Source organism: Battus philenor, unplaced genomic scaffold, assembly GCF_028537555.1.
Source record: "Battus philenor isolate CCGP_79_NKW_IND1 unplaced genomic scaffold, ilBatPhil1.0.hap1 SCAF_57, whole genome shotgun sequence".
NCBI classification, from domain to species: Eukaryota; Metazoa; Arthropoda; class Insecta; order Lepidoptera; family Papilionidae; genus Battus; species Battus philenor.
Genome location: NW_027181723.1, coordinates 5,001 through 10,000, shown reverse-complemented (window position 1 = coordinate 10,000; position 5,000 = coordinate 5,001). Strand labels below are relative to the sequence as shown.

At 54.6% G+C, this 5,000-nt stretch overlaps 3 non-coding genes across 3 annotated transcripts in view; all 3 read right to left on the bottom strand.

Moving 5' to 3' along the window:
• The window catches only part of LOC137930075 (large subunit ribosomal RNA), a 4,034-nt gene extending 2,914 nt beyond the window's left edge, over positions 1 to 1,120 (bottom strand). Inside the window, exon 1 of the ribosomal RNA XR_011108886.1 lies at positions 1 to 1,120. This exon is cut by the window's left edge and continues 2,914 nt beyond it. This is a non-coding gene — a ribosomal RNA (large subunit ribosomal RNA).
• A 1,174-nt stretch (positions 1,121 to 2,294) lies between these two features.
• Positions 2,295 to 2,451, bottom strand: LOC137930069 (5.8S ribosomal RNA). Its single transcript, XR_011108880.1, has one exon. It is a non-coding gene; the product is annotated as a 5.8S ribosomal RNA (ribosomal RNA).
• An 807-nt stretch (positions 2,452 to 3,258) lies between these two features.
• Positions 3,259 to 5,000, bottom strand: part of LOC137930070 (small subunit ribosomal RNA) — a 1,904-nt gene continuing 162 nt past the window's right edge. The window contains exon 1 of the ribosomal RNA XR_011108881.1: positions 3,259 to 5,000. This exon is cut by the window's right edge and continues 162 nt beyond it. This is a non-coding gene — a ribosomal RNA (small subunit ribosomal RNA).

Here is a 5,000-nt window from a genome sequence, read left to right as displayed (position 1 = left end):
GGTCCCAGCATCTCTGCTCAGAGCGCGCCTGCATTCACGGATTGGAAACGAGACGCCTCGGGAGTGCGAGAGTGCAGATCGCAAAGGACGTACACTCCATCCTCCCTGAGCGCGCGGCTAGCGCGCGCCTTCACTTTCGTTGCGCCTTTCAGTTTATACAAATACTCAATGACTCGCACACATGCTAGACTCCTTGGTCCGTGTTTCAAGACGGGTCCTGCGAGTGCCCGAAACTGAATCATCGCAGACAGAGACGCGCACGGTCCGAGACAGCACGGCTGCGACGACAGACGCGCCGCAACGAGGTCCGCGCTCGGGCAGGACCTCGTGTACGACGTTATCTTGCGTCGGGCCGGACGCGCCTTTAGAGAGCGCGTGCGCGATTCTTATCATTATACCGTCCGGCGGCCGATCGGCTACCGCGAAACGGTCCAACGTCCTGACTCCGCTCGCGCGAAGTGAACGCTGGGCTGCCCGTCGGCGGCGCTTAGATCGACACCCGAACGGGTCGCGATGCATTACTGAGAGAGAAGTGCACGCCCTCCGCGGACGTCGACGCGCACCGGCCCGTGCGACGCGATACAGCGCCCGATTAAAGGCGGACCGGACGTCGCATCAGAGCGCGGGCGCGTACGCCGCGGAATGACGATGAATCTCTCCGTTCGTTCATTCGAGTTTCGCAGGTTTACCCCTGAACGGTTTCACGTACTCTTGAACTCTCTCTTCAAAGTTCTTTTCAACTTTCCCTCACGGTACTTGTTCGCTATCGGTCTCGCGGTTATATTTAGCCTTAGATGGAGTTTACCACCCACTTAGGGCTGCACTCTCAAGCAACCCGACTCTTAGGAGAGTCCCTCTCGCCGCCGCCCTCCGTCGCTACGGGCCTGGCACCCTCTGCGGGAAAACGGCCCCGTTCAAGACGAACTTGGACAGGAGTATCGACGACGAGAAAGCGGAACCTCCCGAACACCACATCTCCCGCGCTCGAGACGATCGCGGGATTCAGTGCTGGGCTCTTTCCTGTTCGCTCGCCGCTACTAGGGAAATCCTTGTTAGTTTCTTTTCCTCCGCTTACTAATATGCTTAAATTCGGCGGGTGATCCTCCCTGATCTGAGGCCAACGATAAAAATTCGAGGCAGACGCGATATCCGTACGCGACGTCCCTTATTATATTTTTGACGACGACGAACCGACGGACCGCGCGCGCAAGCAAGCAAGCGCGCACGGCGGCCGGTCGTCGTCGCGGGACGCCCTTCGGACGTCGAGTCCGCCTACCGTACACCACCCCCACCGTCGCGATCATCGCGCGTCGCAGAGCGAGTGCGCGTGCGCGAGGCGCGCGCGTCGCGAGTCCTTAGAGGTCTCTAGACGCGCGCACGCACAACGCAACGCTGCACACACAACACGCGTTGCGCGATGAACGACGACGATGACGATGATGATGATTATGATGATACGAGCGTAAACGAAAATCTCGACACGCATACGCGAGCGCGAGTACTTTTCGTTAGCGATCGATCGTCCGGCCCTTTCGGTATCGGTCCGTATCGATACGATAATATAACGTTCGCACTGGAACGACGACGCGTATCACCGACATAATACGGATGCGTAGCGACGACGAGCGGTGAACTCTCTCGCATCGGGCTAGGCGCGCGCGCACATGAACATCACGTAATGTTTACTTACATATGTTTGTGTGTGCGTTACGCTTGCCGCGCAAGAAAACATTCACCGCCTGCCGGTCGCATCCGTCGGAGACGCGTCGTCTGTGCTTCCGATATATTTTATTATATCGTATACACGAACCGATGAGCTCGGACGAAGACCGCACTACGAAGACTCGCGTCTTAGCGATGCGTGTAATCTTTTCACACTCGTTTCATATTCAATACAATTCGATATATTTAAACGGACCGTAAACGCGCTCCGCGCGTACGCGGACGTGAGGGGTGCAGCACCCCGCCGTCCGTCGTCCGTCGCGAAGAACGTTCAACGGAAACCGTCAATTGTTCGAAAGAGCGCGCGCCCGCTCGCCCGCGCGCGGTAGTGCGGCAGCGGCAGCGCGACGACAGCGACGGCGGATAGTGAGAGAGAGAGAGTGAGAGCCGCGGCGGCGCGGACGAGAGACTCTTATTAGAGATCGTCCCATCGCACCGTCCGCGAGCTCGTTCATCACCCCCCACCAACCCGCCGCCGCCGCGTCGCGCGTCACCGCCGCGCGCATCGACCGGCGCGAGCGCACGTAGCGCGCGTTCTACACCGAACAGTGTGGTTTTTATATTTTAACAGCCGGCCCTCAGACAGGAGTGGTCCTGGATATTTCTCCACGGACCGCAATGTGCGTTCGAAATGTCGATGTTCAAATGTGTCCTGCAGTTCACACTATGACGCGCAGTTAACTGCGTTCTTCATCGACCCGCGAGCCAAGTGATCCACCGTCCAGGGTAATGGTTTTTTCTTAATGTTGTTATTACTTACGGTAGCGGCCTACGGCTCTCGCCGTCGGCCACTTGATTGTCCGTTTTTATGTATTAACGTCGAAAGTTGGTCGAATTCATGTGCGCCGAGGCGTTCATAAAGAAACGGCACCGAAAAAGCTTAACGCCCCGACGCGAATCCTTTAGAATGATGAACGACGACGACCCGCGCACCCCCCAACGAGCTGGCGTGACGCACGACATTGTCATCTTTCTAACCGCTTAAATTTCGTTTTGTATAGCGCCAACCGACAATAAAGGGCCTGAGCTAGGCAGTGGGGATTTTCACCGCTTCGAACGCTCCGTTTGGTATGCCCCGGTCGGCGCTCGTCTCTCGGCGTTTTTCCGCCACCCGGCCGCTTCGACGGCGGCGGAGGCAGCGGCGGCGGTAGCACTTTCGACGAATGCCACCACCGCCACCGGCCACCGCCACGGCGCCGTCGCCGCTGCGCCGTTAGGCGTAATAGACGCTAGAGACAATTATTTCACATTTTATTTTTTATACATATATACAAACACGCACACACACACGCACGCACACGCGCGCGCGCTCGTCCGCATTAGATACGAACAGCAGCGCGCGCGTACGTACATATATATGTATATATGTCGTATATATATATATCATTATGGATGTATTACATATATATATGTGTAAACACGGTATGTACGAAGTCGTCGTCGTCGTCGTCGTCGTCGTCGCAACAGCAACAACAGCAACAGCGGCGCAACAACGTTCGTGAACATATCACGCGTCTCGCACACATACACACACGTTAATGATCCTTCCGCAGGTTCCCCTACGGAAACCTTGTTACGACTTTTACTTCCTCTAAATGATCAAGTTTGGTCAACTTCCCAGCAACGCCGACGGCCGTGAAGCCACCGCGTGTCGGTCCGAAGACCTCACTAAATCATTCAATCGGTAGTAGCGACGGGCGGTGTGTACAAAGGGCAGGGACGTAATCAACGCGAGCTTATGACTCGCGCTTACTAGGAATTCCTCGTTTATGGGGGATAATTGCAAACCCCAATCCCCAGCACGAAGGAGTTTCAACGGGTTGCCCGGGCCTCTAGGCCAGGGAGAACATGCTGATTCCTTCAGTGTAGCGCGCGTGCGGCCCAGGACATCTAAGGGCATCACAGACCTGTTATTGCTCAATCTCGTGCGGCTCGAAGCCGCCGGTCCCTCTAAGAAGAATTTTAATACGTCGCCAGTGAGTTGCGCCACCGGAGCGGCGCACACCTAAATGACGACGCCTATTTAGCAGGCTAGAGTCTCGTTCGTTACCGGAATTAACCAGACAAATCGCTCCACCAACTAAGAACGGCCATGCACCACCACCCACCGAATCAAGAAAGAGCTGTTAATCTGTCAATCCTTCCGGTGTCCGGGCCTGGTGAGATTTCCCGTGTTGAGTCAAATTAAGCCGCAGGCTCCACTCCTGGTGGTGCCCTTCCGTCAATTCCTTTAAGTTTCAGCTTTGCAACCATACTCCCCCCGGAGTCCAAAATCTTTGGTTTCCCGGAAGCTGCCCGCCGAGCCATCGTAGTAACGTCGGCGGATCGCTAGATGACATATTTACGGTTAGAACTAGGGCGGTATCTAATCGCCTTCGAACCTCTAACTTTCGTTCTTGATTGATGAAAACACCTTTGGCAAATGCTTTCGCTGATGTTCGTCTTGCGACGATCCAAGAATTTCACCTCTAACGTCGCAATACGAATGCCCCCAGTTATCCCTATTAATCATTACCTCGGAGTTCTGAAAACCAACAAAATAGAACCGAGATCATATTCTATTATTCCATGCACGAAATATTCAAGCAGCATTTTGAGCCCGCTTTGAGCACTCTAATTTGTTCAAAGTAAAATTGTCGGCCCATCTCGACACTCACCGAAGAGCACCGCGATAGGATTTTGATATTGAACCGCCGTTTTACCGACGGCTCACCGACGATATGCTCCGCAGACGTGTCAGTATCACCGCGGATGCGGTGCACCGACAGCGCGGCGCACAAATGCAACTACGAGCTTTTTAACCGCAACAATTTTAGTATACGCTATTGGAGCTGGAGTTACCGCGGCTGCTGGCACCAGACTTGCCCTCCAATTGTTCCTCGTTAAAATATTTAAAGTGTACTCATTCCGATTACGAGGCCTCGTAAGAGTCCCGTATCGTTATTTTTCGTCACTACCTCCCCGTGCCGGGAGTGGGTAATTTGCGCGCCTGCTGCCTTCCTTGGATGTGGTAGCCGTTTCTCAGGCTCCCTCTCCGGAATCGAACCCTGATTCCCCGTTACCCGTGACAACCATGGTAGTCGCAGAAACTACCATCGAAAGTTGATAAGGCAGACATTTGAAAGATGCGTCGCCGGTGCTGGACCATGCGATCGGCAAAAGTTATCCAGATTCATCAAAATTAACGACTTCGGACGCGAGGCCCTCCGTCGATTGGTTTTGATCTAATAAAAGCACTCATCCCATCACTGGTCAGAGTTCTGATTGCATGTATTAGC